Here is a 27,936-nt window from a genome sequence, read left to right as displayed (position 1 = left end):
TATTTTTTAGCTAAATAAGTACCTATATAATAGGTAACTACTCAATCAAGTTTTACAGAAACAATATACCAAAGTTTCCCTTATAAATGTGTGTGTGTGTGTGTCTGAACGAAGTATCAATAAACCCTTCATTTCCCAGTTGTATTTGTCATGATTATAAATCGCACTCAATATTAAATAAGTAAAACTTCATTCTTCATCATCCTTTAATCAACTATGTAAGACCTGGCCAGGTACCTTTAACACTATCAACATTTATACTTTAAAATGACCTTTAAAGTACTTTTCTTCCTTCCACATTCTTTGCTCTTTCAGTTTTTCGAAACATTATAATCACGACATAATCCCCGGGAAATGGCTATAAAAATACCCTATCCTTTTGTTTTCTCTTTAAAAGAAAATTATATCAGATTAATTTTACCAAAATTGAAAGTTCCTACTCTCATGTAACAGACAAATCCACCCCAATATTCCATCGATACCAAAACATCAAAATACCGCCATCTAGTTTTTTTTTCTACAACCTAATACACTAATACACTATTTATTTTATCAAATATGTCTAACTACTACTTCTACTTCAACCATTTTCTACCCTCAGTAACTACCTAAGTCAAAAATAATGTTACTAGGTAACTAAAAATATTTCTGAGATACTACAACTCTCCTTCACAACCCCTATTTGAAAAACACGGTCTCCATTATCCTTATTCTAGGCTGTTTGTGTAAATGTGCCTTACCTGTCTAACTGTCAAATTTATTAAAACTAAACTGTCAATGTCAACCTGACATAACCTTAACCTGTTTGGCTGTTTTTTTTTTCGCACTAATCAAAACAAAAGCATGCGTCGTTGTGTTCAACAACATCGATCGCACGAAGAAATCTAAAGTTTACCCGATTAAACTTACGAAACTCTAAAATAATGAGTGAATCTTACAGGTAAGTGTCATTATTCTTTCAAATACCCTGTATGCATGCTACTAAACTAAGTCCTCATGCCCAAATTATCGTGATTCAAAATAAACAACCTCTGAATTGTTAGTTATTTATACCTTCATACAATAGCTCTGTTTTACGGATCTTGTGTTTATAATAGACCTATTGTTATAAAAATCTAACTCAATTAAATATCTCCCATACAGTTTTTAATTGATACTGACAAGACTAACCAACATATTTTAACTTATTGTCAACCCCTCACCTTTTAAATAAGTATCCTAATAATTTGCTCTTCAAGTTCAACTCCTACATTTACGTAACTAATTTTATTTGAATTATATCTATATCATTATTTGTTTTATTTCAGGACCAAACATAACAATGCAAAACGAACAACACTCCTTCTTGGACTAGAACCCATGATAAACCACTGATCAAACCATCCACTGTGACAAAACATTCACAAAGCCCTTACTGCTTATAGACCAAAGTTACTATTCTTCAATAAGTAAGTACCTATTTTTTTCTCTACATATTGTAATACATTTTTTTATTTATACTGCCTGTACTTAGATTTTGTTAGACTGCTATGAAAATCATACCCTAGATCCAATATTGATTACCATTCATAAAACCATTCCCTAAATGTATTATCCTATTAGTCTACTTAAGTTATATTGAACTAAATAGTCATTTCCTGAATTTCTATAATTATGTAAATCATCACAATACTTAGCTTTTCTAATTAAATTCTATTCTTCTTTTCAGGATATGACATACTTTTTGAATGCTGATGATGATGATGATGTTCTCTATTTGACAACCAAACTCTGAGATTATATACTATGAAGTAAACATCCTGACTCAGATGAAGAAGTGTATTGCAACCGCGCTCAAAATAGGAACAACTAAACTACCCACATAGTTCTTAACTTACAAACAATATATTGATACTAAATGAGGTCCTAGCCTACTTCACCTGGTCTAACACTTTATCAACAACAGTAACTTGCTACACATTAATTGTTTTCTAAATTTATTGTTATATCTGACCGCTATCCTTTCATCATATATTTCTTTAAATTTTTTATCAAATGAGATTATTGTTATATTTTCTTTTCTTTATTAACTGTAACTCATACTTGTATTTGTTTAGAGAAATGTCTGATAACATCTACTACTAATTGGCTCTCTAGAATCTGATAATTTAACATTTGGGCTTTTCCGGTTATTCTAAGTTAGGATGATAGCATAGATAGTGTTACAGTTCTATCCCAACTCCTATGATCAATGTTGTATAATATATCTACTCTTTCAGACATTCAAGTATAATAATTTAAGAGCCTAGTTTTTAAGTACCTTGTTGATGACAAGCAAAGATCCGATCCAGAAGCACAATCAACCACACCAACAAACCGAAGAACCCACACAACAAAACTCATACAATCAATACCAAACCGAACCAACCCAGCCAAAAGGATGATTAATAATTATAGACTAGTTGCTATAACTACCGATCCCCCTCCAACCAGGCCAGTCCAGCCCAGCAATAATCACACAAGCTCTGCCACGCAAACTCCTCAATCCACCGATGCAGCCGACCGCACCTCCAGACCAAAATCCCCACCCATCATCTACCTGGGCCAGAATTTCTTTATCTATTCTAATCATTTCAGGTTGTTCATAAGGACTAAAATGCGCCGCGTTTTCGTTACATTTGTTTTTTTTTAAATATAATTTTTGATTTTAATAAATGTTTTACTGCTTTTACCTAAAATAAAACCATATCATTATTTTACCTACAACCCCTATTCACTTATAATTCCCTAATCAGCTACATAATCAGAGGAACCGTTCATAGTGATTCAGACCAACACTAATATGACCTACCTACAGATAAATCAGTCTCTATACAACTATGTTTTATGTTATTCTCTTTAATACCTTTACCTACCAATTAAATTTTATAAATAATGTCCTGAACTAGAATCCATTATATATCCAACCCCTGATAATGATGACGATTATTTCCTCTTACTCAACGAGGAGCATAGCCACATACATATACAATTCCTGATGATGATGATTATTATTTCCTTTAACTCCACGAAGAGCATAGCTTAGCCTTATACAACCCCTAATCTTTTGTAATTCATTAACGAGCTACATAACATTACTACAACCCCTACTTATTAGTTAAGTAAATTTTAATAAATGGATTAAGTTTTTCCAAATCCGCATTCTAACTTTATCAACTACCTACCTAGCTATCTTCACAAATTCTTTCCTAATTACAAAACCTAGCCTCTTGCGCTTCCTATTAAATTTCTTTCGTTTATAAGTTCGATCACTCCACGGCAACAAATTGTGATTATATCAAGGATATAATCACTTTCCTACCCCTAGTATGTAACAAATCATTACGAACAAAACGCAAGAGACTTATTATAACGTAAACATACTGAGAGTATTAGTGAAAAATTATAACTTGCAGTGATTTTCATGTAATGTAAAATAAAGCACACAGCACACTGCCAAATATTATACTTGTCTGTGACGCAATAAAAGTTACTCTGTTAAAAAAAATAACCTTCTGTCTTTTTGTTGTTTGTGGTGCAATGCTGCATAAAGTTTTTCGAACTAAAAACAAACTTTTGAAACTTTCTTCTATCCATAAAATTAAAAGAAATGCCTTTATGTGAAAACCGCCATATTGAGTAAATAGTTACTTACTAATCGCAAAGACAAACAACAAAACTTAATGTTTTTTTCGAGACAAACGTAAGTTACCTATATACTATGCAAAAGTGAGTTAATATTGTGATTTATTTGTAAATAAGTACTATTTTAATCAAATTGACTTGTAAAATTTCAGATAAAAGAACAGAAAACTAGCTGCCTGACATCTAACATGAAGAGATGAAGCAAATTCCCTAATATCCTGGTCTTTCGGTACCAAATTGTAACGTTTCGCCCTACCTCCTGCCTAACTCCTACATAATGGATTTACTAAGAAGATATTTGAAAACACCTAACTAACTTGAGTGAAATAAGAGTGAAACAAATACTGTTTTGAATTGGCCATGAAACATCCAGTGAACCCCTACGTTGTGATGTAACCCAATAAACGAAAGATAGTGAATTAAATAAAACTATGACCTAGAACTGATTACATACTTCCTACCTGCCTATAATTTTTGACCTATATACTACAACTTTAATGTACAACTTTTATTTGTACGATAAATACATATTTACAGGTAAGTACATAAAGATGATAAAATAGATAATAATGTTTTTTGGTGTTGGTTAATAAGGGAAGCCCCTCCATACGCTTTGTAGGCCTTGATCACTACACCCGATTGAATCAATATATAAGACTCTAAAATAGATAAATAATAGCAAATATTCAATCGGAGCCCTCGTGGAACACAACCATTGACTTGGACATTCCTCCGACCAACTTATTAATCACTTCCCGTGCTCCTAACCTTATATATTTACATGTTTTATATTTATTTCATGTAAATAAATCAACATGAATACATGTTATCAAAGCTAAGGGGACAATTTTATTTATAATCATAAATTAACTGAATCTAGAATAGTTCAATAATTTATAGTATAGTAACTTTATTAAATCATGAATTTCATAATAGATAAGTATTTGAAAATATAATAATATGACTCTAATTTTGTAGCCAAGTGGGAAGTGATTTATTATTTTAAAAGATTAAATATATAATATGAAATAGTGAATATTCTTTGATCTTATTGGAATATAGGATAATTGTTATGATATAGTGAATATTATATAATCTTATTCAAATATATTATAAATAGTTGTAATAAATATATCCTAGCTAACTTTATTCCTACTATATCCGTGCTATCTTTATCTACATTAGAATTTATTGATTTAACAAGGAAACAAACACTTCTATGGGTAAGAATTTACATAACTTTCTGAAAATATGCAAATTGGACAGGAATCTGATCTACCTTCAAGCCATTTGTATTTATTGAGCAATATAGGACCAGAAATGATTTAGTTTAAGTATCTAGGACCCTTATTTGTGATATCTTGACACTTATTAGAGTAAATTTCTCCGTCAATCAATGCTTTCCCTGCGCTGTTACTTGTTTTTAAACTCAAAGTCAAATAATCTTCTCTGCCATATAGATACTACAATAAATCATCTTTGAAAAGTTTATTTAAGTATGTATCTACTTTATTCTTTGAATAATTACTATAGCATAGATTCTATAGAAGTATTTATTTACCTAATGAAAAATCAATAATTTGAACAAAGAACCATAGAACAAATTTGAAGGTAGGTGTATATTTTTTATTTGATAAGAATTTATTATTTTTGAAGTGAGATCTATTGTCAGGTTTTAGTTATTTGATAATCATCATCATCATCATCACCAGCCCGCATCTACCCACCGCTGGGAATAAGCCTCAGATATTATTTAATTTATTATTTGTGATAAAGTAACTACTTTCCCCATCCTAACCATGAAGTTACCTGCCTATTTGTTGTGGGTAATGTGTAGGTTTTCTCTAGCTAGCTAAATACTGGATGAGCGACGTAGGAGACCTTTAGTGTACCTATCTAATCCCTATACCAGTGTGATGGGAATTGCAGCCGTGGGTTAGCGTCCTTCAAGAAATAAAGTGTAGGTATAACTTCTCAATCATATACGAGAGACAAAAAGTAAATACGAGTAGAAAGGTGACTTAGCTTCGCACACGGTGTTCCGCCTCGGCTCCACGCGCCTGGTCCTCAAGCTCCCACGGCACCGATCACTCCCTCCATCTGACCGTCTGCTCACCACGGCTGCTCACAAAAAAGTGAAAAGTGCCCACGCGCTGCTCGCTTACGTGGATCTTATCCTCTACCCTCAACTCGCCGATATCAATATTAAGGCTCACCTACACTCAGAATAATTATCTTGATTATTCTGTGATCCGAAATCGGTACAACGAAGCTTGGCACGAAGTTAGCCGACACCCTGAATGATTTAATAGACAACTTTTCCAAAAATCCCACGGGAAAACCCTTCCAAAGCGCAACAAATCCCTCGGAACATCCAGTCGTAGTTTAAATTCATTATTTGCGAAATAGTTAATGTTTCGGCATCGATGGAACATTACAGTGTGGAGTGAATGAGGATATGACAGAGGATAGGGTAAAATGGCGTGACATGACCAACAAAGCCGACCCTAAATAAGGATAAGGCAAGGAAGAAGAAGAAGAAGACTTTAGTTACATAGACACCTACTTACATTGATTTTAAAACCTTCCAGCTCTTTAAATAAGTCAACCATGTAGGATGTGTTCCCTCGGTACAAACCAGATCGCTTTTTTAAATAAAACCTATCCGCTACGCCACTAATTTATACCACACACCCAGTTCAATGAACTAAGAGAGACGAGTCTTGTATTTGCAGAAAAAATGTTAATTACACAGAGTCGGCGGCTATGAGCTAATATTATGCTCTCCAGATGCCATTTCAATGTTAATGTGAGAGGTTAGACACAAGGCACTAGTGTAACGTTTCTTTATATGCGTATTAAGTTAGCGGTCTTACGGCAACCGTGAGAAATTTGTATTGAGCTGTTGGGAAATGGTATTTCTTCTAAGCAGTTAGGGAGTTGGGTTAGGGAAGCTATATAAGTAGTGGTGTTATATGGAGTGTTATTTATATAATTTTCAAGGCACACATTTTTCGCTAGCACTACCGAAAGTCAATCAAAAGACAGTTGTCAAACTAGAAAAAACAGGGAAACTTTTATAAGTACAGGAAAAGTTTAGGAAACTAAATAGTGACGGAGTAGGTAGTTTTGAGAACAGCTTTTTGGGAACCTACTTAAATCAAATGGAATAACATTATTACGAAAGGTTTCATAAAATTAACGGTTAATGCATTGTCAGTTAATACCATTTGACTGACATAACTGACATTTAAATACAGAATGACATTTATGTTAAAAAAAAACATGCACTCACGCCTTGTACTAATGTACTCCCTTGCGGGGTAGGCAGAGGTGCATTGCTGCACCCACTTTTCGCCAGAGTGTTATGTTAGTCCCAATGTAATAGGGGGCGGGCCTATTGCCATTTTACGGGCACATCCAAGACCCGAGAACAAATATCTGCCCCAGCCGGAATATCGAACCCGGGACCATCGGCTCAGTAGTCAGGTCACTAACCACTATGCCATTCGGTCGTCATTTATGTTATTACATTAAATTATGTGTTAACTTACAAAATGACGGTCTGAACTAACAATATAACAGCTTCATACGGTCAGTTAATTTTATTATATTGACGATAGGATCATTAACCATTAGGGTTATCATTTGATGAATCTTTGCAATTTGAAACAGTTATTTGCTCAGTATTTTGAAGTTCGTTTTATCATAATGCCTTGTCTTTTATACCATACAGTCATTCAATATTATATTAAGTATATTTTTGTTGTTTACTAACCATGCGTTTTCTGACTGCTTTAAAATGCTTTTAGAATGAAGCCCACCTTCTCTACACTTATATTATTGGATCAATAAAGAATGCAATATACACTCTGTGACTGCGATATTAAATGTGCTCGTACTATTATTATATAGTGCCACAATCTTATCTGTTCCGGTGGTCAAAATGTGTACTAACGAGACGTCATTGTCAAACGTCCTTTCATACTCTGTGCGTTATTTGAGTTGTCAATTTCTGCGAAGAGGCTGACGCTACGTTATTTAATTTGTTTTGTGATTTTCTGGGTGTAATAATGCCAAAAGCGCTGAAAAGTGATGCAAGAAAAGTAATACTAGATATATTGGCTTTTATGCAGGAAGAATAACGTATTCAGGCGCCTTTAATTCCGTTAGAAAAATTGGAAGAGCGAGTTGCAGCGGCTACAGGTTAGTGTTGCCAAATATGACGAATAATTTTACCCATATACTTACATGTAATTTTATTAATATTTTCCCGAGAGACCCGTACCCCAGCAGTGGGGACGGGATGGGTCGTGATGAAAGTATATAATCTTTATTTTTCTTTGATTACAGGTGTGAGTGAAGCTGCGTACCTATACCTTAGGCAGTATACCAAGAAGAATTTCTCGCACCTGCAGCGATTTTAGACGAAATAATGTTGATTAATGACATCTTCTTCTTCCACTACGAGTATCAAGGGTTGGCTGGAAGAAATGGATTTATGGCAATTAGCCATTGTACATTGTCTGAATTTCTTTGAATTTTATGCTCTTGTTTCTTGTTACTTAAGAAAATGAAAAAATAAAGTGTTCATAAATAAATAAATAATAATTAAGTACAATAGTTTTCTATCTCGTTATTCCCACGACCTACAGATATTACATACCTATATCATTGTAAAATCTAGATTTAATGTCTTATATCAGAACATAATCAGAACTAATTTTGTTTCTGTTTGCCGTGGACAATTTTTTTATACAACAAATGTCGTTTGATATAATATTATATCCTCTTTCATTTACTATCGACCCTATATTTTGATTTATCTATACTTATGAATGTACCTAATTATAAAAATAGGTAATAGCAGAAATGAGTTGTCGTTTAAACCAGAAATAGGCAAAATTTAATCGATGGCATCACTGGATTCAATGACAGCGACGTCGCCACCGGAACAGATAAGATTGTGGCACTATATTAACTGAGGCAACCGAGATTTATAGCTCAAAATAGCAAATGCGACTGTCGCTGAATGTGGAACACATTGTAGTCTGTGATAAGAGCTTTTAGTCGTTATGTCGAGTATTCATGTTAATGGGGTGTGAACATGTTGAGTTGTGTTGAGTATAGGCATGCTTTTCTACCAGGGATGTGCTATAGTATGCTGCTATGGATACGTGTGATATATCCACCATACAGATTTAATTCAGATCAGATACATTTATAGCTGTATAGCATATCTATGACGGAAACGCATCCTAGTGTTTTTTTATAATATTGTCTGGGTATAATAGGTATCGCGGCAAAAAGTTCTCCTCTGTGTTCAAATATTGGTAGAAAAGGAAAACAGGTAAAATATAAACAAATGGATGGACAGATTCTCAGAAACGTACATGAATGATGGAGGGTGGGGTTAGGCAGGCTTTGGGCTGTGGCTGACCTCTATTTCCATTTCAGCCCCTGGACGAAAAATTAAGGTTTTCAAAAGTTTTTTTTTTGCAAGGACTGGGAGGTTTCCCGATAAAAATTTTTCATTCAACGTTAGTTGTTCATGTTCTCTGACAGATGGCCTGATTTCTCATCACTCTACAATCTTCTTCCCTTAATTTTAATTTTTAAACCCATATCTTCCTTTCAAATAAAGAATGAGTCGGGAGAGTCAGTGCTATAGGAGACAGCTATTGGTCGTAAAGTTTAAACGTTCAGAGAGACAAACAGATCTGTTTTACTGCCACAGCCGCTACACAGTTGCAGGAGGGTAACTCTATACTGATGAAAAACGAACGAACGCGAGCTGTTGTGCAATCGGCACGTTTAATACAACGAGATAGAGTCGTGGCTCGCGCAGCAGCGCTCCGAAACTTTGTTTTTCGTTGTATAGAGTGACCCCCAAGCTTCACAAGTAAAACGGTGAATGATCACTGCGGCCCGACAGGACACTTTATAGACCTGTGTTTTTTACGGCATTACAACATTTACAACGTAGTGGTCAGCACTGTTTGCAACAGTAGTGGTCAACAAAAAGCCCTTGCGCTCTTGTTTTTATGAGAAAAAAAATCAAATATCTGCTTATGACTACAGTAAGTACTGTACTACTCACGATATTCATACGAAGTGTTCATATTCTCTAAGTCGAATGATGAAAAGAAGAAATCGGAAAAACTCATTATTAATGATTTTTTTCAGGATCAGCGTACCTTTATTATTTTTTGTACCAAGCTACCTAATATTGATACTATCAGAAACATACGAAGAAGTCAACTGTATAGGTACCACTATCCTTTATTGTATCTCTTGTAAACAAAAATATTTGTACTACTGATGGATTACTATGCATAGGTGGTGTTATTCTACACTTGCACAGTAACGTTACAGCTAGGGAATGCAATCTCGTCTCGCCGAGATCTCTATCTCGCGAGATCTCGGCCATATTTTACGAGATTAAATCTCGTAAAATTTTGTACGAGATCTCGCGAGATAACGAGATCGAGAAATGCAGTATGACGACGTGTTTTTCATGCAAAATATGTGTTTTTTGACAAGCCATTTTCAGACAAACTAACTTGCCTTTCCGTACCTTGATAACTTCATCTTCTACTTTAAACTTATTGTATTTGATTAATACGATCTCACAACATTTATGGGTATTTCTTATTCTTATAAAAAATACTGTCTTACGTAAGAATCGGGTAGCTGGAAGCACTCATAGTTGTTAGGTATGAATTAAAACCGTAAATCATATTTTATATCATAGAGGCAAGTTAATTATGCATAAAAATAAATAAGCCTTGTATTTATAGATTTCAATATCCCCCCCAAAATGTCACAGCCGTGCGATGTCCGCTCACCGAATTACTCAACAAAATATTTTTCTGGAATTAATTGGTGCTTTTTCAGACAAAAAAACATTATATAATAATTTTATATGCAATTAACTTATCGCAATACATATATTTCATGTTGTTTAGCTAAGTAAGTTAAAACCAAAACCTTTCGTAAAGTTTGTCCGATGTTTTTTTGTCACAGCTGTGGCTCGAAATATTTACACTTGAAAAAAGGTTAGAAGTTATAGTAGTTATCTGCTATAACTATATATTTTTCTGCTATATCAACACTGTATGACCTACCCTTTCTTGGCCGGCATGAATGGTGGAGTGTAAATGAGTAATATTTTTTATGTTTTATTTTATAAATTAACACACTGAACCTGTCCAGACCGTGTTCAAGTTATATAAGGTAAGCTCAACTGTATTGTCAGTTTGTTTTTCGTAATTTATAACTTAAACAATGTACTTACAGATAAAAGTAACAAATTCCAAAAATAATGACGAATTTAAAAATAATGTCGAGCACGGTGCGAAAATGTCACAACCATGGCAGTCACAGCCATAGCTTTCTGAGGCCATGGTCGTGACATGTTTTAACATGTCACATCCATGTTTAACATGGATGTGACGTAACTACCTAATAAAAAAAAAATATAGTTATTCTGAAGGCACAAACTTTAATATTATTTCTGTGAAAACTTTGATTTGGAATATGGAAAATGAGATTTACGCAATCAGTCATAAAATCGAATTTTTAACAAGGAATTTAATTTGTCACAACCATACTTTCACACTTCATTTTCTACCCCTTGCAAAGCCTGTTAAGCTTGATTGAAGATATTAAAATTCATTATTTTCAATACACTTTCCAATAACATAAATAAAAATAAATAAAAAAAAAGTTTAAAAAAAAATATTTTTTTTTGTTATTTTTAAGAAATACCCTTATATCAAACTTGTGAAGTTAAATTTTTGTTTTTATTTGTAAACAGTAATGTTGTATTACTCTTAATTATTGAAACTAAAGCAATACTTAATATAGATCATTATTTTGTTACCAATATTGTATGATTTTGAACTTATTAGCTACAGTAGGGACTTATAATAATTAGGTATAGACATAAACAAATGTTATTAGAGTTAGAGACAAAATAATAAGTACTCTGCTGTTGATTTTTAAAAGAAACTTACATTATTTTAATAACTAACAACGAAGTTACTATTTAATTACAAATCATGTCAGTAACTAGTTCCTAATACAAGCATTTGCATAATGTTTTTATTGACATTCTCCCAATCTCGCGAGATGTCGTTATTGGCGAGATCTCGCGAGACTGCGTTTTGAGTCTCGCGAGATCTCGCTAGGTGGAAATCTCGTACGAGATTGCATTCCCTAGTTACAGTTTATAGGTTGTCTTTTTTTCATGGCCAATACTAAGTATGATATAATTATAAAATAATATAAAATCTACTTTATACAATACCTTTAAACCAGAAAGTAAGAAAGTGTAGATAAATAAAAAGTAATCTATTTCGAAACTACGACTAAACTGGCAATATATTAAATAAATAATTTGAACGTCTATAATCTGCCGTCACTTTGCCGACTAGATTTTGCTGGCGCCGAAAATTGGCAATTTCGGTTAACCATACATCATCGCACGTCCTACCGCCGCCGTGGGGAATTGCAAAATTAAACTTTAAGTGTTACTGGAACGTCCGACTAAATTAAAGCATTCCCGAGGTCATCACAGAGCTTATTTTCCTTTGTATACCGCCGCCGTGACAATCGCTTTTGTCCGAAATGATTATGCACCGGAATCGATAATCGGTAGTATTCGATTACCAATGGTAATTAGTGAATTGGCTTACTAATTTGCTAGTCGATATCAATTCGATCTGCCACTTTTAACGGACAATTTGTTTAAAATTTACATAGTAGATTGGATGCATGTCCAGAGTCTTGCTTTTTAAAATTACTTTTAAGCTTTTAATTTTCTCCACACCCCCCTGCCCTATACGACTTCCTGTACTAACTTATTTATTTAATCCCTTATTGCACAACAATATAAACATAACTGTACAAAGGGTGGAATTAATGCTATAAGCATTTTATACTCTTAGATAGAAGTAAGCATTTATTTGCGCTATCCAATTGACGATAAATAGTTATGGACTAGGATAAGTACCGATGTATTGTATTACTTCAGAATGTTAATGGCAAGGTCTGGCGATAAAAACGAGAAAAGCTTGTACAGTAAGAGGCAGATAAACCTGACCCCCCTCAGAAGCATTGTTACTATGAGATGGGGGTCAGGTTTCTCTGCACTTGACCGTACATAATATTATATGGCATTCTTCTCACTAACTTTGACGACTCATTTTACTCAATCATCAGTGTAAGTATGTTATGGGTTGTAAAAGTGAATACATTTTGAATCATATCTATCAATTGCTATTGTATGTAAGTATCTTAAACAACTCAACATTAGCGGTTTCTTTTGTTGTAACAGCAGGGCCAAAGCCTTGCAACTCAATTGGTCTATTTTTTTTTTTTTTTTAAATACTTTATTGCACAATAATAAATTTATGTACATAGGCGAACTTAATGCTAACAGCATTCTCTTCCAGCTAACCTTGGGTGTTGTGAAGAAAGTTATAGGTAGTGCGAAAGACTGAGAGGAAAGGTAATTTTGTTTATTTTAGTGATGATGATGATGATAATAATAATAATAATACCCTCTTAAATTAGTCAGTATTTTTTCACTATTCAGAGTCAATTTCTACAGTTTAAGTTTACACCAAATTAAACCTAAGTATTAAAAATCATACTACTTAAGTACCTATATCCATTTTTATTACGAAATTGGATTCCCCTGGAATATAAAACGGTATTGCACGGATAATTCAATAAGACAAAACTTTATTAAAGCGTTCGTATTATTCCTTAAGGCACTGTCTCTCTCGGGTATAATTGAATAAACTCATTAGTTGCTAAAATGTTCGTTTCCTTTCCATTGAAAAATCTAATCAGCAGGAAAAAGCTCAGTGTGTGTGCTCCCTGGGACACTTAGGGTTACCAATTCTCATGGAAAATTTTATAACGATGTTTTTAAGCCCTGATTAGGAAAGAGGCATGTTATAATTTAAAGTTAAATTAGTGTACTTATCTTAGTCTGTCCATGTCTGGAGTCTGGTCCTATTAACCTCTAAAATGCCTTCTCTTTGTCTTTTATAACAACAGTGTTGTTTGAAAAAGCCATCTCCAAAATCGGTTCAGCAGTTCAAAAGTTTATGGTTTTTTTTTCATGTTTTTCGAGTACCTATTAGTTTCTTAGGCTTAAAAAGACTACGGTTAGGTGCACAAATTAGGTGTCACAATAAAGAAATGTATGTGTAATTATTACATTGAAATTTCCCCTTACATTATTTCTTTACTTATTTTTAGCAACGATTTAGTCTGGCAGCTGGCAGCCCTATTTGTACCTATTCCAGGGAGGTGAACTCGCAAAAGCAAAGATCTAGGTAAAGAGGTTGCCGCCATGCAGTTTAGAAAAGAGCAATGACGTCATACGTAGGCCGTCTGGTTCACGTATTGTCTATGGCCCGCTACTGGCTGGTGGAAAAAGTTCGAACATAGATTAAAAGTGAAACAGCCATTAGAAGAACAAAACCTCTTAGGATTATTTATGGTAGTTTTGTGGGATGAAAGTTAAATGTCAATTAACTACGACTTTACGTGATAGGTTGGCAAAGTGTAGTTAATTGATTTAAATATTTTTAAAGTGAATACCTACTAAAGAAGAGAAGGAACGAAGAAATATTATAACTTTGTCAATTGTCATATCCATTTGTGTTCTCTGTAGTAACAATACGTAACTACAAGTGTTTGGATCGATTTTAATGCATTTTTTCGATGAGATAACTTCACACAAATTTTATCTTTAACACGTTTCATCAAAAACGGTATACAGGTTAGAGGTTTTAGTTAGGTTAGATTATTTTTGTTTGCATTGAGGAAGTGAAACAAAAGCCATTCTCTCTGGCAGTCTGGCACATATAAGTTTATGTGACTCCTTACTGGCCTTTGTTCCAGCTGCTGAAGACTGAAGAACGTCTGTGCCCATTACGTTGTTCGACTGAGGACTTTCTTTTTCTTTATTTTTTCTCTCAATCAGGTTATAGCTGGCCAGTACTGGAGAAGAGTTTGAGAGTTTAGCGTTCAGTTTTTTTTTTTTTTTAAATTCAGTAACTACTATATTTATTTATTTAATACTTTATTGCACAAATATAACATAAGTGTACTTAATGCTAAAAGCATTTTCTACCAGCCAACCTACAGGAGGTACAAGAAAACAAGTAGAAAGGTGCAAAAAAATTAAATAGGAAGAACTAAATATAGTCACTAGATAATTAAATTAATAGAAATACATAAAATATACTTACATATTATACTATAAATTATATATAAATATATACATACATAATAATGATATTCAAAGAGGTACACGAAAATACTATTACTGTACTTTGAATTATAAAATACTAATGACTAATTTAAGCGACTGATACAATACAATAATCCTTTTACCATGTACGGTGACAAACGATAGTGTAGCCTTAGTGCTTGTCATCGACATGCTAAGAAGAAGACTAAGTTTACGTAGTACCTAATAGCAGGTATTTATGTAATTAACATAATGTAGCACCTCTACTTAACGCAAAATTAACGATAGAAAAATAGATGTGTTTGTCAAAAGGGATATTATTATTATTTAATCCTTTATTGCACAAATAAATAAATAAGTGTACAAAGGGTGGACTTAATGCTAAAAGCATCGGATATCGATGCGCTAATATTCTATTTAATCCTCACACAAACATTTCCGCTAACAAACTGAAAAGTCGCATTTATAAAATTGCCAGAACACGGCCGCATATGGCTGTTGAAAAATCTGGCCCAAATCCAGCTCGCAAATAGTATCAATCCCGCGGTATAATATTGAAATATGAGTTTTCCGGGAAACTCCGAATGTTACATGAAAGTAATCACTCTCTTCTACTTGTTCGGATGTATGTTATACCTCTGTATGTTTACACGGGAAAACTAGAGCAGAAATGTTATAATGTCCCTTATAGTCGTCAAAGGTTTATCGTTTTCTTTTACCTATTTTTAACTATAGGTAAGTAATTACAGTGAAATTGATTTCAGTGAAATACCCTAATAACTGAGAACAAACCTCCCAAAAATACTATAATAAGTATTCAACCAAAAACAAAATAATTTTGTACGACAGTAATTTTACTCTAGTCAGAAATAACTCTATTAATTTAGTTTTCAGTTTTTCGCTGTAGCCAGTTCCATAGTAGGAGTCTAAAAATGTTTTAGCTCCGACAAAGTTGTGTGACATTGTGCCAGCTCAGCTCACGAGAGATATGAAATAATATTGTCAGTGCCACGGCTAGTGCTTAGTGGCTTTTGTTCCCAACTTAAGGGGATTAAATTAAAAACAACGACGCAGAAAGAAGCTAGTTTAGTTTAGAGAGCTTTGTGTGTATGGTTTAGAAGTTTTTTTGTAGTTTTATTTATTTTGAACTCTAATAAAGATAGTCCTGGTTTAGAAACATTTACAGTCCACTACTTTCATAAAAATCAGTCCAAAGCGGGTTTTAACCAGGACTATTTATTGTTAGTCTTCGTTTTTTACGTTACCGTAAAATATTTACTGGGTAGGGTAGGTTTGTATTAACTACACATAATATACATATATTGATTAAAAGTAAGCAAACGTAAGTAAACCAAAAGCATTTACCAGACTTACTTATAACATTGTAGCTCTCAAAAGATCTAATTATGAGAAACAAATGGGTTCTGAAATAAATTCTCTATTTATTTTCTTTTTTAAAGGCAGTGTCCGCTGAAACATAACCAGGGAAAATAAGTATCTGGTAAGTACATAATATATGGTCATGTCTACCTACATTGGTATATTTATAAGCGTATTAGATATGTACAAAATTGTACATCATAATCATATATTCATACCTAATAGATGTATAGTTTTAACTATTCCTAGACTATTGACACACCTAATGAATCGAGCACTCGTTTACACCAATATTTGATTGTGGTCATCGAGGATGCTTTGCTTAATGACCAGAATTCGAGTATACTACCCACAGTTTTCGCTAACACCCCCTACTATTCACACCGCTATAGCATTTGTAAAGCGATACAGTAGGTTTCCAATTAGTGTCGCATTCGCATCAACAGGGCTACTCTACGATTAGCGTGACAAAAAACCAACAAACGTGAGCTGACATGTGATCGATACGTTTAATACAACGAGAGAGCCGTGTTTAGTGAAGCAGCGCACTGAAACTTGGTTTTTCATAAGATAGAGTGACCCGCAAGTTCAGCGATTTATCTCCCTCAATCGTATCCGAGCGACGGTTAAAGATCGACAAACAAGTTACATGCGACGGCCGATGCTACCATGTTTAGTTCCAGTTTCTCCATTGTCAGTTAGAGCATAACCAGGTATCATTGGTTGACTTTTGACACATCTGTCAAGAATTTTATATGGAGATGACGTATAATTGATAAACCAATCCTGGTCGGTTAGATAACCGACTATGGTGAAATTGGCACTTAAGCTGCGGACTTTTCTGCCTACATTAGAATTATATACTTATCTATAGAACATATAATATGTATGAGATTTTCATCTGTGATTACTATAAGTCGCTCTGAGAGTTGCGTAAATAAATCAGGCTTAATTTTTTTTGGTGTCATAATCATAATATAAAAAAAAAGTATTAAAAGCCTTCTTTTAAGTGCACAAGCATGGAGTTTTACCGTTATTAAACTTTATGTATCTTATATGCAGACTAGAGTTTTAGAGTGAACTTCACTGTTCTGATTGCACGACAGCCTTTGACTTCACTCTTGAGAGCATACGAATGCTAGCTAGAGATAACTTGCACGGTTCTGTTTTATGTGATGTCACTATTTTGAACAACAATGTTCACATTTTAAAATACTTCAATAACTTTCCAAAACATGGCATTTAAACTGACCATATCGTCGCTAAATTGTTGCTCGAAAACCTTAGTTTACAGACGGCCATTAGCCCACTTTGAGTTTTATTGCTACGGACATTATGGTTATATCTGCACTTGACATTATGTATATACCATAGCTGTTGTTTTCCGCAGCTTTTACTTGTATAAAGTAATAGCAACCTACTGTTTAGAGAGTTGGAATTAAACTAGTGATCTAATGAAATGGATTTCGAGTCTATTTCCATTATCAAATTTAATTATCATCACAATATTTAAATAGAATTGGTGATAGAATGTGAATCAGAATAACTTATGACATAATGGAGTATGAGGGGGATCCAGACTACAGAGTGTGGTACCCTGTGACTAACGACTAATAATATTTACGTATATAAGTATTCAGGCTGTTGCAAAAGTGGAATACTAAGCCGAAGGGGTGAATCAGGGGGTCAATCTCCTGTTTTTGTGACATTTTCGACGATCTCCCAAGGGGCCGTCCATAAATCACGTGAGGCTCAAAAGGGGGGGGAGGGGTACGGAAAACCTCACGAAACATCACGAGGGGGGAGGGGGGGTCTCGTTAGACATCACGTGTATTAATTTTTTGTCAAAAAGCGCTATATCTGAACCAAAATTTTGAACGGCGTAAAAATTTGTACGATTTGTAGTTTGACCTTGATTGAATCGCCCGCCGTTACATGGACTTCCAAAAAAATACACGTGATCCAGGGGGGGAGGGGGGGTTGGTCTCAAACCTCACCAAATATCACCAGGGGGGAGGGGGGGGTCAAAAAATGAGAAAAACGACCTCACGTGATTAATGGACGGCCCCCAAGTGCACCATAGAGTACAGCAGTCAAGTTCTCTGCCGCTCTCCGCAGCTACCTACTATTGCCCTATAAACCGTCCTACTTACGGTCGTCGGCACGTATAGCCCGATTTCTCTACCTTTTCGCTAAATTCAATATAAATCTTAGGAAGCATTTACTTCTTGTGAAAGGTCTTTCTAGAAGCCAATTAAGTTGAAATTAAGCCATGTTACTTTGCTGTACTTGATTGGATAGTCGTTATGTGATTTATTGTATTAGAGATCTATGGATAGATGACTGAGAATGATGGGTAAGAAACTTGGAAAGGACCATTAGAGCTAAACTAAGTATGCTATGTATATGGTTCCGTAGCTGTATGGCTATCTCTAGTGACTATATGGAACCCTTCATTGGCCGCTTTGCCTCCGTAGACAGGTTAACAGAACTGATTTTAGACCCCATAAATTAACTCACTGCCATCAGATACTGAAATCACCTCCCAAAGCCTATTTCAGAGGGTAAGAATAAAATACCATACCTACGACAAAAAAAATGTGTATCTTATGTACTCTTTCCAAATAAATCCCTAAGTAAACATAGAGACCACAAACACACCAACCGTAAAGAAATCAGGACTGGCTTTGAGCTGCAAAGCGATAAAAATCGGCCATCCGACTGTAAACTAACCCTATAAACGGATTTACTACGTCCTTTTGAAACTTGCGGCGACTGTACAAAGGGACCTTTTTGCTTCACTAATAGAGTTGAAAATGCAATAACAGTTAGGATGGAGTGCACTGATAATGCCGATACTTCACTTTGAGAACTCTACGGCTTAAAGTTTGCTATCTATGGGTCTAGATAACCTAGGTCTAGATATGTTGGACGGGTGATTAAGCTTTACTCTCACGGTATCGCTGGCTACATATTTGTGGGACTTATATTTTGTTCTAAATACTGGAACTTACTCTAATATTCTATCAAACAGCTACTATTCTTCTTATTCTTCTGAAAATTCGGAATATTTTTTTACTGAACAACTTTAATCTCTTATTTAATCGTGGTATTGTTAATATGCTGTGATATTCATAAGGTGGAAGAGCCGTTTATCTGCAACAAACCTAAGTTTATGAAGAACAATAACAACCTAAGGCACAGGGTATAATGCTGACAAACAGCTGAGTATAATACTGACAGCCCCATAGTCTCTGTGAATTATCATTCTGTGAATCGGGGGTGAGGGCTTATAAAGTTTTAAAAGAGCTTTTGAAAGTTATACTGTCCCGAAGTTATCATGTCAGACCTTTTGAATTCTCTAGGATTAATATGGAATAGTATTTGCAAATTTGTGTTATTATTATTAAGTAATACGTCATACGACCGAATTTACGGAATCTAAATAAAAAACTTATAAAAAAATTACAGTAAAACTACAAACTTACTAAAATCTTTATAGTACAATTATTAGGTACAAGAAGTGTTCATCTCCGTGACTACAGAAAACTTACCTAATAATTCACAAGCCTCACCTGTAAAGCGAGTCCAAATTCACGAATATTTTTCACTCCAGCCTAATAATTTTCCCGAACGAATGGATTAAATATGAATAAGCTTTTTAAGCATGAAAAACAGTTTTATTTTCGCAAAAATTCGATCGCTTTTTTTTCACCCATCCATCAATCTTTCTAAACAAAAGAAGATTCTAACAGCCTAAAAATTAATAATTTAACTCCATTGGACGCTTGTAAAGCAAAATATTGTATTTTACATTATATTATGTACGTATTTTATAATACTAGATCATTTATTTTTATTTATTTATTTATCATCCTCTTGAGCTTCTCTCTACATGTAGATGCATGCTTTTAGAAAATGCTTTTAGTCCATCCTTTGTACTCCTATTTTATAATATGCAATAAAGAATTAAATAAATAAAATTCAAGGGTATAAAGTAGCTCATATAACATACCCACCTACCAACTAAAATTACAATGGAAATAAAATAAAAGACGATGATTATTTTATGTAAGTATGACATTATTATTTATCCATAAAATTATTATTAAAATAACATGATATTCCTCATATACGTATCTATACAGATAGAAATGGTTGCAGGTATACCTATGTAGGGCACCTAGATCCGTGCTGACACATTAAGCCCTAGATAACTCGGAAACAAATGACTGTACGAGACGAAACTTAACAGACTGCAGAACATCTGGTGCTGGGTAAGAAATTTATAGATATTTGCTGTTGCATTTGTTTGGTTTGGTAGTATTTGGTAGATAGAGCGGGTGAGCTATTCTATTGGATCGATCGTACATACTGTTATAAATATATTGTACTTGTATATTCTTCTACTAGTAATAAACAACTAAGTATATCTTTTTATCTTTGTAAATCCGATTTTAACCTTCTTTAATCTTTACAGTAACACTCGCGAGTAATGAAAAAGTTTCATAGACTATATGACTATAGCACCAAATTACTCCATAACGGACAAGGCTAGCTTAATGACGCCGTCTGCATTATTAAAGTACATTTAACATTACATCAAAATATTACCAAAGATAAAGTTAATACTAATAAAAAAAAATTAAATCAACGGGTGGATCTACTTTATGTACACTTACAACATTTAAATCTGAATTTGTCCATAGTTTCTTCAGATCTTCTTCAGAATTTACTTAAAAATCTGCATTCCGGTCATTTTATATAACAATCAAGCTAATGCTGTGGCTGATTATGTTGATTCAGTGCACTTGAATAGGCAAACAGCTCTGTCACTGGAAGCGCGAAATGCAGACCCTATTTGAACACCTCGGTTGTTTCGAGTGGACATATTAGGCGATCGTGTTATGCTATAGATATTAGGTAATAAAAATAATTGCATCAAATTACCCAATTTTTAAAAAAATTTAAGTAATTTAGAATTTGATGATGTTGTTGTTGTTGCTGTCCTATGGTACCCCAGTGGTACAGAGGGCCTTCACAAGCGTGCGCCACGCCGTTCTGTCCTCAGCAACCGCTCTGGCTTCCGTCCAGCTCAGGCCTTGCGCTCGCAGCTCGCCGTCCACTGTGCGCCGCCATGTGTGCACGGGGCGACCGCGTCTGCGGTGGCCGCCCGGCGGTTTCCATTCGAAGGCAATGCTCGCTTTGCTCTCGGCTCCTTTTCTGATTGTGTGGCCAATCCATCTCCATTTTCGCAATGCGATTTCTTGTTCGATGGAGGTCTGCTTACACACGTTCCACAGGTCAACGTTCCGGATTGTGTTCGGCCAGAAGATGCGGAGGATCGACCTCAGGGATTTGTTGACGAACACTTGTAGTTTGTTCATCAATCCCTTAGTCACTCTCCACGTTTCACAACCGAACAGCAGAACCGATTTGACGACGGAGTTGAAAAGGGAGATTTTCACGCGACGCTTGAGCACGTTGGAGTCCCACACCGGTCTTAGTTGTGCGAAGGCAGCTTTCGCCTTATTTATTCTGGCTGCGACGTCTTCGTCCGTCCCACCTTGGTTGGTGACTGTACTGCCGAGATACACAAAACGGGATACTGTCTGTAGGCTTTCATTTTCCAGAACAAGTGGGTCGGTGTCAGTCGACTTTACGCGCATGTCCACTGTTTTTCGACGGTTAATTCGCAGGTTTGATGATAATAATATGATAATTGATACATTTTTAAATAATAATATCTGATGCGCTGTTACGTACCTACTTACTTCAATATTGCAGACGGCATCATTAAGCTATTCTTTTCCGTTTAGGTTAGGAGTAATTTGTCGCTATTGTCACTGGAACTTTTTAATTGCTCTTTTGTTTATTTACCTTTTTCTTCTGAGAAGAAAGTAAGAGAGAAGAATCTTCTCTCTTTCTTTCATTCTATCACCGAAAAAGTTTGTCGAACTCCCTGTACTGCACATCTTCCCGCCATTTCGCAGATTCAACAGCAGCTATGCAGTGGGTCAGCAAACTTCGCTGCGCCATGTAAATTAATTAGCGACTCGCCGTGTCTGTCCGTCTGTCCTACAAACAATTAGGAGCTTTCCGTACTAATTTGCCGGCCGCATACTGCAGTGAACTACCCACTGTGTACCCTCTAATCGTATGTTATGTACGTATAAACTAGCATTTTCCCGCGAACTTCGCTTCTCGTTAGGATGTTTATTCCGTGGGAATCCTGGGATAAAAAACTCCCTTTGTGTTTCTGATATGTATATGCCCTATTACTGTACAGTTCAATCTTAATCACTCACCCATAATGTAAGATATCAAAATATTAAACGCAGTACAAAGAATGTGTCCGATTTGTTATGCCTTGTTTTACCATATTCTCGATCAAAGGCATATCCTATATGAAATTTCCTTTAAATTTCACGGCAAATTCCGCTACCAAACCATAGAGAACATAAAACTTAGCTTTGCATTCCAGCGATCATCTTGCATCGATAAAGTCCCTCACTTCACTTCCTTAAACGATCCTTTTAGTAGAGATAGCAAAGTATCAGGTAATTGGCCTGAAGACATGCAGACCTCCGGGAAACATCAAGGCCTTGATTTTCACGGGAATGGCCATCGCTAATTATAATTGGTTAAACGTATATCTACTTATTATGGCATGGTATGGCTTTGTTTAATGTTGTATTCGTTCGCAATTGTACTTATATGTAACTATATTTCAGAAGTCGTTTGTCGAGACTATAATATACCACCTACCAGTGTGAATATTAAAGCTGCTAGTTTACCTTAACGTCGTATCGTAAAGTGGTTGGTCTTACCTGTAAATAAATAGAATATTATTTTTATTAACACTTAAATGCTTTCTTATTATAGATAGATAGATAGATAGAATATTCTTTATTTGTACACACACATATAAAATAAACTTACAAAACTTATTGTACTTGTCAATAGACAAGCAATCGTAAAACTCTACGTCCAATAACTTATATGAGGGCCGTGATCATTCAAAATTGCAAATGGTTGCTCAAAGAACCTTACTAAATGGTAAAGTAGAGTTCACACTCTGCACTCGCGATAAGCGGCTACATGCAGATTCCTGCATTCTGTTGAGGAGCAAAGCGGAATTCTCGACCTCTTTGGAACATTCTGGAGGGCGGTGTTGCCAGACTAGGATTGCAGTGGAGTTATTGTTCGCAGGATTTAGTAATCAGGTTTGCGTTGCGTGAAACAAAATATGATAGTGTGTAGAGATGTGGAGTAAATGAGGGTATGACAGAGGAAAATCTAAAATGGCGTGGCATGACGCACAAAACCAACCCTAAATAAAGATAAGTGTAGGGTAAAAAATACGTTTACAGTGCGATAGGTGTGACAGAAGCATCTAGAGAATTTAACAGAGGAACTCTTTCATTGCTTGGGAGTGTATCAAGTAGGTAGGTGGTGTATACGTATTTACAAAAGTTTCATAACTTCCAACCTCTCCACAAAAGAGGGCAACAAGAAGCCAAACAAGCAATGCTAATAAGTAGAACATCTAGCTCATTAGGACTTTAATAACGTGTATTGTAGTACATTGTACTATGCACTTTATTAAATCAGCATGAAAAACAGTTTTATTTTCGCAAAAATTCGATCGCCTTTTTTTCACCCATCCATCAATCTTTCTAAACAAAAGAAGATTCTAACAGCCTAAAAATTAATAATTTAACTCCATTGGACGCTTGTAAAGCAAAATATTGTATTTTACATTATATTATGTACGTATTTTATAATACTAGATCATTTATTTTTATTTATTTATTTATCATCCTCTTGAGCTTCTCTCTACATGTAGATGCATGCTTTTAGAAAATGCTTTTAGTCCATCCTTTGTACTCCTATTTTATAATATGCAATAAAGAATTAAATAAATAAAATTCAAGGGTATAAAGTAGCTCATATAACATACCCACCTACCAACTAAAATTACAATGGAAATAAAATAAAAGACGATGATTATTTTATGTAAGTATGACATTATTATTTATCCATAAAATTATTATTAAAATAACATGATATTCCTCATATACGTATCTATACAGATAGAAATGGTTGCAGGTATACCTATGTAGGGCACCTAGATCCGTGCTGACACATTAAGCCCTAGATAACTCGGAAACAAATGACTGTACGAGACGAAACTTAACAGACTGCAGAACATCTGGTGCTGGGTAAGAAATTTATAGATATTTGCTGTTGCATTTGTTTGGTTTGGTAGTATTTGGTAGATAGAGCGGGTGAGCTATTCTATTGGATCGATCGTACATACTGTTATAAATATATTGTACTTGTATATTCTTCTACTAGTAATAAACAACTAAGTATATCTTTTTATCTTTGTAAATCCGATTTTAACCTTCTTTAATCTTTACAGTAACACTCGCGAGTAATGAAAAAGTTTCATAGACTATATGACTATAGCACCAAATTACTCCATAACGGACAAGGCTAGCTTAATGACGCCGTCTGCATTATTAAAGTACATTTAACATTACATCAAAATATTACCAAAGATAAAGTTAATACTAATAAAAAAAAATTAAATCAACGGGTGGATCTACTTTATGTACACTTACAACATTTAAATCTGAATTTGTCCATAGTTTCTTCAGATCTTCTTCAGAATTTACTTAAAAATCTGCATTCCGGTCATTTTATATAACAATCAAGCTAATGCTGTGGCTGATTATGTTGATTCAGTGCACTTGAATAGGCAAACAGCTCTGTCACTGGAAGCGCGAAATGCAGACCCTATTTGAACACCTCGGTTGTTTCGAGTGGACATATTAGGCGATCGTGTTATGCTATAGATATTAGGTAATAAAAATAATTGCATCAAATTACCCAATTTTTAAAAAAATTTAAGTAATTTAGAATTTGATGATGTTGTTGTTGTTGCTGTCCTATGGTACCCCAGTGGTACAGAGGGCCTTCACAAGCGTGCGCCACGCCGTTCTGTCCTCAGCAACCGCTCTGGCTTCCGTCCAGCTCAGGCCTTGCGCTCGCAGCTCGCCGTCCACTGTGCGCCGCCATGTGTGCACGGGGCGACCGCGTCTGCGGTGGCCGCCCGGCGGTTTCCATTCGAAGGCAATGCTCGCTTTGCTCTCGGCTCCTTTTCTGATTGTGTGGCCAATCCATCTCCATTTTCGCAATGCGATTTCTTGTTCGATGGAGGTCTGCTTACACACGTTCCACAGGTCAACGTTCCGGATTGTGTTCGGCCAGAAGATGCGGAGGATCGACCTCAGGGATTTGTTGACGAACACTTGTAGTTTGTTCATCAATCCCTTAGTCACTCTCCACGTTTCACAACCGAACAGCAGAACCGATTTGACGACGGAGTTGAAAAGGGAGATTTTCACGCGACGCTTGAGCACGTTGGAGTCCCACACCGGTCTTAGTTGTGCGAAGGCAGCTTTCGCCTTATTTATTCTGGCTGCGACGTCTTCGTCCGTCCCACCTTGGTTGGTGACTGTACTGCCGAGATACACAAAACGGGATACTGTCTGTAGGCTTTCATTTTCCAGAACAAGTGGGTCGGTGTCAGTCGACTTTACGCGCATGTCCACTGTTTTTCGACGGTTAATTCGCAGGTTTGATGATAATAATATGATAATTGATACATTTTTAAATAATAATATCTGATGCGCTGTTACGTACCTACTTACTTCAATATTGCAGACGGCATCATTAAGCTATTCTTTTCCGTTTAGGTTAGGAGTAATTTGTCGCTATTGTCACTGGAACTTTTTAATTGCTCTTTTGTTTATTTACCTTTTTCTTCTGAGAAGAAAGTAAGAGAGAAGAATCTTCTCTCTTTCTTTCATTCTATCACCGAAAAAGTTTGTCGAACTCCCTGTACTGCACATCTTCCCGCCATTTCGCAGATTCAACAGCAGCTATGCAGTGGGTCAGCAAACTTCGCTGCGCCATGTAAATTAATTAGCGACTCGCCGTGTCTGTCCGTCTGTCCTACAAACAATTAGGAGCTTTCCGTACTAATTTGCCGGCCGCATACTGCAGTGAACTACCCACTGTGTACCCTCTAATCGTATGTTATGTACGTATAAACTAGCATTTTCCCGCGAACTTCGCTTCTCGTTAGGATGTTTATTCCGTGGGAATCCTGGGATAAAAAACTCCCTTTGTGTTTCTGATATGTATATGCCCTATTACTGTACAGTTCAATCTTAATCACTCACCCATAATGTAAGATATCAAAATATTAAACGCAGTACAAAGAATGTGTCCGATTTGTTATGCCTTGTTTTACCATATTCTCGATCAAAGGCATATCCTATATGAAATTTCCTTTAAATTTCACGGCAAATTCCGCTACCAAACCATAGAGAACATAAAACTTAGCTTTGCATTCCAGCGATCATCTTGCATCGATAAAGTCCCTCACTTCACTTCCTTAAACGATCCTTTTAGTAGAGATAGCAAAGTATCAGGTAATTGGCCTGAAGACATGCAGACCTCCGGGAAACATCAAGGCCTTGATTTTCACGGGAATGGCCATCGCTAATTATAATTGGTTAAACGTATATCTACTTATTATGGCATGGTATGGCTTTGTTTAATGTTGTATTCGTTCGCAATTGTACTTATATGTAACTATATTTCAGAAGTCGTTTGTCGAGACTATAATATACCACCTACCAGTGTGAATATGAGTGGATGAATATCAAACTGCCATATGTCACGTCCACGCAAAATTTGGGAAATGGAGGTTTTTGTTTTCTCTATTATTTAATGGTCATAGAACTTGCCCCGTGATTTAATCAGTTGACTTGTGACCTTAAGAATGTATTTTAATAAACAAATCCATTATAACACTCATAGAAATGCGTAAAAGTTAATAAATAGTTTGGACTTATAGCAGTTTGATATGCCCATACAAGACTTATGCTGTTTTGATATGAGTCATAAGGACTTATAGTTGTTTGAAAAATACTAATATCATGGGCCGGACTCAGTAAGACTAATATAGTCTATATTCTATTAAATACAATGAAGTTAATCAACCAAAATTCATCGGTAGAAAAGTACCTACCTACCGTATTATATTCTACCCGATACGACCCTGTGTTTACTACGAAATTGCTTTGTGATTGACACGTGGGTTGAAAAAAAAGGGGTTTTAAACTTACTTTGCCATAGTTATCTGTCGTTTTTTTGCTATACTCTTCAATCTGTTCCTTTTCCAAGCTTTATCAGGGTCCACAATCACAATTTCCTCAACATTTTCATTTATATTCGTTATATAACACTGGGAGCACACACCACAGCCTCGAAATTCTCACCAAGACTGACGCCATGTTGAAAAAATTACCGTCTGTGATTGGCCGGAATGGACTTGTGAAAATTTGTAATGCGAAACGGTTAGACTTAAAAGGATTTGAAAAAAACTTACTTTTTTAACGGCTTTTTCTCATGGATGCCATGCACTTATTGGAACTTGAAGGGCATAGGCAAACTGACATTTTAACGGAGAACACGACCAAATCAAAAAGTAAATTTTTCGGGTAGGTGGACATATGGCAGTTTGATATTCATCCACT

The 27,936-nt window shown here is 35.2% G+C and overlaps 1 protein-coding gene and 2 long non-coding RNA genes across 3 annotated transcripts in view; 2 read left to right on the top strand and 1 right to left on the bottom strand.

Annotated features, from left to right (window-relative positions):
• Positions 1 to 27,936, bottom strand: part of LOC105386098 (mucin-5AC) — a 57,391-nt gene that overhangs the window by 14,440 nt on the left and 15,015 nt on the right. The gene's annotated exons all lie outside the window — the stretch shown is intronic.
• Positions 3,498 to 4,112, top strand: LOC125490411. Its single transcript, XR_007267672.1, has 2 exons — positions 3,498 to 3,721; positions 3,816 to 4,112. It is a non-coding gene; the product is annotated as an uncharacterized LOC125490411 (long non-coding RNA).
• Positions 7,821 to 8,080, top strand: LOC125490412. Its single transcript, XR_007267673.1, has 2 exons — positions 7,821 to 7,869; positions 8,017 to 8,080. It is a non-coding gene; the product is annotated as an uncharacterized LOC125490412 (long non-coding RNA).

The sequence above is a fragment of the Plutella xylostella genome, chromosome 23 (assembly GCF_932276165.1).
Source record: "Plutella xylostella chromosome 23, ilPluXylo3.1, whole genome shotgun sequence".
NCBI classification, from domain to species: domain Eukaryota; kingdom Metazoa; phylum Arthropoda; class Insecta; order Lepidoptera; family Plutellidae; genus Plutella; species Plutella xylostella.
Note: the sequence above shows the minus strand (reverse complement) of the source record. Positions and strands in the feature narration are given on the sequence as shown.